The 8,328-nt window shown below is 40.0% G+C and overlaps 1 long non-coding RNA gene across 2 annotated transcripts; it reads left to right on the top strand.

Annotated features, from left to right (window-relative positions):
• Window positions 1-600: 600 nt before the first annotated feature.
• On the top strand, window positions 601-7,804 carry LOC131813908 (uncharacterized). Of its 2 annotated transcripts, XR_009347033.1 has the most exons (4): window positions 601-672; window positions 893-975; window positions 5,216-5,426; window positions 7,669-7,804. It is a non-coding gene; the product is annotated as an uncharacterized LOC131813908 (long non-coding RNA). The 2 variants fall into 2 exon arrangements; XR_009347032.1 differs by lacking the exons at window positions 5,216-5,426; window positions 7,669-7,804 and adding an exon at window positions 1,200-2,199.
• The last annotated feature ends 524 nt before the right edge of the window (window positions 7,805-8,328 follow it).

Below are 8,328 nucleotides of genomic sequence, written 5' to 3'. Positions count from 1 at the left end.
CCCAATTCTATGGAGGGAGTGTTTGTCCCTCTTCTAGTTTTGATCTTCTGGGAAGACCTCTAGCCTACCTCTCTCTTAGAGACCACTTTCCCTGGGACTTTGTTAAGCCTGGAAACATCTTTGAATCCAGACCCTTGAGGGATCACTACTGCTCCAAACACCAGATTTCTAAGGTAATGTGTAAAGAAAAAAAAAAAGCAGAATCCACAGTGTATGGGTGGAAGAACAGCTGGGAAAGAAAGGGCACTGGCCCGAGGCATGCTTAACCCTCCCCTTCCCTCCTCTCCCAGGGGTTCTGCTTGTGATAAGGCATCTCTACCTCTTCTTTCAGAAAGCAGCTCTGATGTTCATTGTATCTGCTCTCCTCTATCTGCTGATGTGACAGGTGGGGATTAATTTTTTTTTTCTCCAAAGTTTCCTCTTATGAGAAGAGGTCACTTGATAGGAAACTTTCCAAACTATCTGCTTCCCATACACCTTTTCAATTGCTCAACTCACCCTGGCTGTTGCAGCTCTCTGCTTCTGTAAGGGCTTCCTGAGCCCTCTCTACTGGGAGAACGCAAGCTCAGCTGATGAATAACTCCCTTCCTCTGTGACATGATCCCAGGCTCCTTTTTTCTCAAAACCCAGCAGAGTGAGATGGCCCCCCTCTCTGCTCCCGCAGCTCCCTGTGTAAGCCCTGCTCTAGCAGTTACCACACTCTGTCATTAGATTGTAATGGGCTGTTTGCAGATCTGTCTTCCCAGCAAAGACCTTGACTGCTTGAGGCCTGGCATAATTCTTTCTTACTCTTCTTCGTGTCTCTGGTGCCCTGTGGTATCTGTCACATTGTGGGTGCTGAGGAATGTTTCAATGATTTCATTAATGATACTGCTTTGTTTCACATGCACAGCTAGCACAGATACTAAAGAGGTATCGCTCTAAGGAGACTTCACACATTCTGCTAATGCAAAAGAGGAGATTAAAGCCCAATGGGTAAGTGAGAAGTTTCTGTGTTTCAGCTGGGGAGTGTGAAGACTTGTCTCCCTAAAACCTGAGAGGGGTCTTGAAAAAAAAAAAAAAAAAGGTCAGATTTTCCACAAGCTGAACCAGGCCAGCTGGGGAAATTTCACCCTTTATCAGTCTACCTCTTGCCTGCACCCTAAGGCCTCAGGAGTCTAGTGAGGGGCTGGCTTATGGAAGGTCTCTCCCCCTTCTAGGGAGAAACTGGACTGCATCTCAACCATGCAACTGGTCTATGAATTTGACCTTTCAACAACCTGCTGACCGAGGATTCCCCAGGAGCCTCAGATCAAGGAAATAACATCCCCCCAGAAGAGAGAATAAAAACAGAATTAAAAAAGAAAGAAAGAAAGAAAGAAAGCAAGCTTGATACCCGGCTATGCTGGTATCTTTCTAAAGCACTAACACCATAATAAAGGCTTTCCGCTTTTGTTTCATTATGTGGCAGCCAGAGCCTATAAACACTGTCGGTGGTAGAGAAAACAGCGTCTAGAAACAAATAAGAAAAACTAAAGATGAAACTGGGAATATGTGCACGGCTTACACTTTGGTATTCTGTGGTCATGACAGCTTTTGCTCTTATGAAAGTACTGTGTGTGCTGTTCTTTTTCTCTGTAATGATTTCTGAAACCGTGTGACTTGCAGAATTTGCCTTTTTAAAAAAAATGCAGTGAGTGTTTAATCGTTCGGGGTGTGAGTAACCACATTCTGTTCAAGTACGCTTCCAGCCTTCCCGCTCCTCCTTATCAGCGACAGTACTCCAAACACTTGTCTCAATTTTCAGATCAAAGCTGATGAAAAACAGACCTCTACAGGGTTGAATTGCTCTCTGCATTTTGGGGCCTCAGAAGAAAATACCGTCAGCACTAGAGAAGGCTGAATGTTTTTTGGTGCTTTATCTTTAGTTGGTAAATTCTGCTTTACCTTTCTAGTTTGCTTATTTTCTTACTCTGCCAGTGTCATCCGCTTCGTGAAATGTATCTTTTAATTAATTATTCTTGTCTCTAAGTGTCTTCCGTGGCTCATGGTCAGGGCAAGAATTTATATTAGCAAAATAGGATCTGTCACTAAAGGGGAAATATCTTGGCTTCTTTCAACACGGAATTAACCTCATTTAACCGATAATCACCTTAATTGATTTTCCAGATAAATCTTTTTGTTGGTTATGTTTTCTTTGAAGTTGCATATAGGACAGCTTTTCTACAAAGAGCAGGAATTCAGAAGCATGAAAACACTACATTGTAGAAGAGCTGCAAAGTCTGATTGAGAAAGCGTTTGGAGAGAATTCTAAAGCTAGCAGCCAAATCAAAGCACAACAATAACAACCCATTCACATTCTGCTCAATGGAGGATCTTCAAAAAACATCTTTCAAAAATGCATTATGAAATATGGGGAGTTTTATACAGATTCCCCATTTTCTGTCTGGGTTTTTATTAAAACAATGGAAATTACTGCAAATAATATCATAAATATGTATAAGGTAAGTGAAGGAAAATAAGACTATAACAAATAGGAACAAGATGAGTGGTTACATAAGTTGATATGATTTTCCAAAGGCAACCTTAAAAACAATGGTAGATTATCCAAGTTAAGGTGTTTACCAAAGGAAACAGAAGCAAAATTTCCTATGCTTTGGAGAAAAATAATTTAGTCCTTTGGGAGTGAAATTGAGGTCTGAGGATTTACGTTTATTTCTACATTCTCTTCAATATAATCCTTCAGAAATGCATGTGTATTTCTTTCTTAAGAATGGGGAATGAAGGTCACCCTTCTCCTTTCAGTCCAGGTACTAAGAACATTATGATAATGTGGTTTCATCATTAGACGCACTACATGGTACAGAATGATCATTGGGCTAGAAATGGAGAAATTCAGGTTCTCATCCCAGATGCACCATTAACTTGTTTTGCGTCCTTGGGAAAATCAATGAATTTGATAAATATTCCTTAAGCACCTAGGGTACTGTGCAAGATGTTTGGACATACATTGGCAATAGAAAAGGCCCCTTGACTTCCAAGTTCTTTCCCCTTAGTAAAAAGAGATTGACAGTTTAAAAAAATCACAATAAAGAACTGGAAATAAGAAATGGAAGCGATGGGAGCATTTCAAAAACTTTAAGCCTTTGGCCTTGCTTACTTCAGGGTATTTGACAAGGTGGGCCAAAAGTTAAAGCTGGAGGTATAGGAGGAAAACAAAATCGTGGAGTGGGTTTTGCATTATACTTAGGAGTTGAGACATATATCCAGTGACCCTCAAATTCTGATATGCAACAGAATTATTTGGGAAGCTTTTTCAAACATATAAGTCTGCCCTTAGTAATGGCATCAGTATTTCCAGTGGCAGGACCAAGACAAACCCCTAAGGTTCTTCTAATCTATCCAAAAGTTTGAAAACAGCTGGTATAGTCAGTGGGGAGCCACTGAAGGCCCTAAGGTAAGGGAATAACACCATAGTTATATTCTAGAAAGATCGCTCTACCAAGTGTGTAGAGAATGGACTAGAGAGGCTGGAGCCTGGAGATAGAAAGGCCAATTAAAAGTCTATTTTCTCTGTGACCCACAACCCAGCATCCCCTCTTGGAGATATGTCTGAGAGAAAGTCTAAGATATGGACCTCAGGAGATAAACAAGAATGTTCACAGATGTGGTGTGTCTCGTTGCAAAAAAAAAAAAAAAAAAAGACCCAAATATCCACAAACAGAAGAATGGATATGTTTTGGTATCTTCCCACAATAGAAGATTCCGCAGCAATGAAAATGAGTGAGTCAAATCTGTTTGCAACAGAATAAGCTAATCTTAAAAATGATTTTGAGGGTAAAAATGCAGGTAATGGAAGACTACCTACTGTATGATACTATTCAAACAGAGTTTTAAAATGAGCAAAACAAAATAGTCTGTATACTTTGGTTGATAGCTGCTGTTGTTTTGATTATACATTACAACTTATATTTGGTGACCAGTCTGCAAGGATGGTTCTCCAGAACACTATGCTTCCTAATACTTGTGCTCTCATGTTGTTTAACAACAATTAAACCTGGGGGCATAATCAAGAAGATGCAGCAGAAGTGACACTGTGCAATTTACAAGCTTAAGTCTTAAGAAGACTTGGGCCTTCATAGCCTTCTAGAACACACACTCCGGGGAAGCAAGCCACCATGTAGGAAGTCCAACTACCCCAAGACCACTACATTGTGAAGAAACCCAAGTTAGCCACATGGAGAGACTGAACGGAGACAGGGAGATGTCCCACAAGCTATCCCAGTGGAGGCACCAGAGCGAAGTATGAAGAAGTCATCATACATGTCCAGCACAGGTTGAGCTTACAGATGATCCTAGCCCATCAGACTGCAATAACATGAGAAACTCATGTGGGATGTGCCCCGCTGAACTGAAACAATTCTTAGAACTGTGAGATGGTAACTAATTACTGTTTTAAGTCAAATGGCTTGAAGTGGTCTATTTTGCAGTAGATTACCAGAATACTGTGTGCTACGTACATTCTTGTGTACACATCAAAAGATGGGATTATTTTTCAAAAATGAGTTTACTAAAATAATTTAGTCAGAATTAGTTCTGGCCACAACTCCAGGCTCTGCCACTAATAAGCTGTGTGGCCCTGGGAAAGGGACTCAACTCTCTAAGAATCCCCTTCTCATCTGAGAAATGGGGGAAATAATAGCTCCTAACTCATAAGGAGGTCAAGTGGCTTCAGAAATACAGTTTAGACATCCTTATCTACTTAGAGGGCAAGGACTTCAATTATAGGGACTCAGTCATACTACAGACATTTGCTTTCTCTGGATTTAAGGAAAAAAGAAAAAGGCGTTTGTAAATGAAAAGTATGGATTATAGATCAAGAACTTCTATGAATATCCATGGCGAACAGGACTCAGCTGAAACAAAGGACAACACAGTCTTTTCCTGCTCTGTGGCTTTATGAAGATTCATTGATTTCCTGGGGTTTATTTCAGGTATAAAACATTTGAATTCAGGTTTCCCAGGGACAGAGTTCTCTGCTAATTTCTCTATTTTTAGCAATATTTCTGTCTTTTGCTTCCCTCTCCTGTGGCGCTTTCCACATCGTGGGCTCTTCTCCTAACAGGTGACAGCAAAAATCGAAAGGATAATTCAGTCAATCAACTTGGTGGCTGGTTAATAGATATATGGGGTGAAGAAGGAGGAACACGAGATTGAATGTATGTTTTTTCTGCAGGGTAGGTGATGTCTGGGAAGAGACGCTGAAACATGACTTTCAGAAGCCATCCTGTTTGAAGGATGATTGTACTCTGGGAAGCATTGAACTATGACCATTGTGTGTCCCCTCCATAGCCTCAGAGTATAATGAAAGTCAGTTTCCGCCCTTTTGCATTTAGCTTGGTCCACAAACGACACAATTCAGGAGGATTAACACCACCAGCTGGGAGGTAAGCATTGCTGTCCCAAAGAACTTGTTGCCTGTGGAGCTTGTGAACCACGAAATATCAACATCCACGTGGGCTGGAGGAGATCCGCAGGGAGTCAGGCACGGCATGGCTGCCCCCTGCACGGGGGTCAGGCTCTCAATCTGCCGACCCTGGAGCTCACAGATCAGAGGATGACTTCCATCTGTTCTCTCTACCCACCAGGGCAGAACAAAAGGGATGGGGCTGTAATCCAGCAGGAGGTATTTGGGTTAGATGAGCTCCAGAGGTCTCTTTAAGGTCTGATACAATGAACAGTATGTTTTTATTATCTCTGAGAAGAAGTAGCATTTAAAAAAAAAAACAAAAACTTAGTGTACTTCTGAAAAAATATGTGAAATATTTGTTGAAACTTCATAAATGTCTGTACTTAAAAGATTTTTTTAAAACTTCAGTTAAGTGTTGAAATTTGTTAGACAGTTGCTGTGGAATCTTTGGGCTTTGCTTATTGGCGTATCTTTCTCTTCAGTCCTTCGGAAGGATGCTTTCCTTCTTCCACTGAATTCTGAGAAGGAAATAAAATAGTCATACTCCTTATGAGAGCTCCCTCTACTCCCAGGAGTCCTAAATGTTAGAAGCAAAGTAAGGCCAGTGATTGGAAACTCAAGAAGGTTAGATTTTTTTATACTTACCTAGCAAATTCTCATGTAGTTTAGCATATCTAGTATCTAGAGGGTTGTTATTTTCCTGCTTTCCTTGGGGAAAAGCATGTAAATGCAACTCTCTACCTCACTGAGCTTTCCTAATAAATTCCAGTGCACTGAAATTTTTTTTGAAACAATTTCAAACTTACAGAAAAACTGCAAATACAATGCAGAGATCTTTTTTTTTTTTCCTGAGCCATTGGAGAGTAAGTTGCTGACTTGATATTTTATAATCCCCAAACATTTAGTTCAAAGGTATATTCCTATAAAACAACACATGCCCAACTCAGGAGATCAAAAGTGACATTTTCCTACTATCTAGTCCTCAGCCCCCATTCAGGGTTTTCCAACTTTCCCAATGATATCCTTTATAGAAAAGTTTACATTTAGTGGTGATATATCTTCAGGGTCCTTCAGTTTGGAATAGTTCCTCAGACTTTCCTTGATTTTCAGGATCTCAACAGTTATGAAGATTACAGAAAAAAAAAATTTTTTTTTAAGATTTTATTTATTTATTCGACAGAGAGAGATCACAAGTAGGCAGAGAGGAAGGCAGAGAGAGAGGAGGAAGCAGGCTCCCTGCTGAGCAGAGAGCCCGATGCAGGACTCGATCCCAGGACCCTGAGATCATGACCTGAGCCGAAGGCAGCGGCTTAACCCACTGAGCCACCCAGGCGCCCCGATTACAGAAAAATTAAAAAAAAAAAAAAAATAGAGTCCCCTTCAGTTTGTTTCCTCATGATTAGATTCATGTTATGCAACTTTGGCGGGAGTATCACAAAAGAAGTTCTCATTGCATCCTATTAGATGGAATGTGACTTTGATTCATCTCCTTACTGATGATGTTAACTTTGATCACCTGAGTCAACTGGTGTCTGCCTGCCTTGTCTATAAAGTTGCATGTTTCCGATTTTAATTAATAAATATTCTGCAGGGACATGTTTCAAGACTATGTAAATATCCTGTCCCTCATTTAACTTTCATTTTTAAAATTGGTATCAGTAAGGGTTCATGGATTCTTATTTTATTAAATGGATTATAGTAAGTTATTGTATTTATTTTGGTACTCAGATTGTTCCAGATTTAGGCAGTGGGATTCTCCTGAACCTGTTTCCTGTTTCCTTTTGATGTGTCATCCTCATTCTTTTAGCATTTCCTTACTTTCTGGCACAACGGCCCACACTTATCTTGTCCTTTGCCGTTCTGGCAGTGGACTCAGCCATTTCTCAATGGAGCCTCGGTCCTTTCATGGAGGATGGTATTTAGAAACCAAGATTTGCTTGCTAGGTATACTCACAGATATTAGGGCATTGCTGCTCCCAGCCCTCTCAGCTGGTTTAAGATCTCTGTGTTTTAACAAAATGACAGATCTGTCAAAAGGTGGCAAATAACTTCTCAGTTTGAGAGTTTTCTTTGGATTTTGTGGTGATTTGAGCTATGCCAAAATAATTGATCCTATTATAGCCTATCTATCAATTGTTTTCATTTTGGCTTCTGAAATTTGTCTAACATGCATTTCACACCTCTGAGTTACAAATATTTCTCCCCATGTGTCCTTCCAGCAATATCACAGAAAACGTTTTTGAAAGATCTTGAAGCATACCTACAGGCATGTTGGTGAGAAATTTGTTTCATTTGAAGAGCAAACTCAGTGCCACAGACTGACACACCCTCTGAGGAAAACCAAGGGCAGATCCATTTTTTTATATAGGTAGGTATTTTGTGACTTCCTTGTCCAAACTTGGCTTTCTATACTGGTTGACTGTTATCATTACATTTGCAGCTTTTATAAAACACATTGCTACTCAGTATCCACCACACAAAGCAATATGGAGATTGCTGAGTAAAGATTTTTTTTTTTTTTAAACTCTACAGGTGATTCCAAAGTTCTCCCCAAACTGAGAGCCACTGATCCAATTATATATCCTCACAGCTACCTAAAATTCTATCACTAATAACTGCTTCCTTTGGATTAAGCAATTGCTTTTTGTTATCTTCTTTTAAAAGTATTTTAAAAATATTTTCAAAGACTTAATCCTCCAGTTTCTAGTAATTTGGTACTAGTAAGTTGAGCAGGCTTTTAAATCATGACAGAAGCATTACAATTATATACACAAGGAAGCCGTATATGCCGCACACCCACTCCCCAGCACTGGTTACGTGCAGAAGTCAGCAGCTGCCTAGATAAAGTGATATGCAGTAGAAACAGGAAACAAAGAAGC

Source organism: Mustela lutreola, chromosome 13, assembly GCF_030435805.1.
Source record: "Mustela lutreola isolate mMusLut2 chromosome 13, mMusLut2.pri, whole genome shotgun sequence".
Classification (NCBI taxonomy): domain Eukaryota; kingdom Metazoa; phylum Chordata; class Mammalia; order Carnivora; family Mustelidae; genus Mustela; species Mustela lutreola.
Note: the sequence above shows the minus strand (reverse complement) of the source record. Positions and strands in the feature narration are given on the sequence as shown.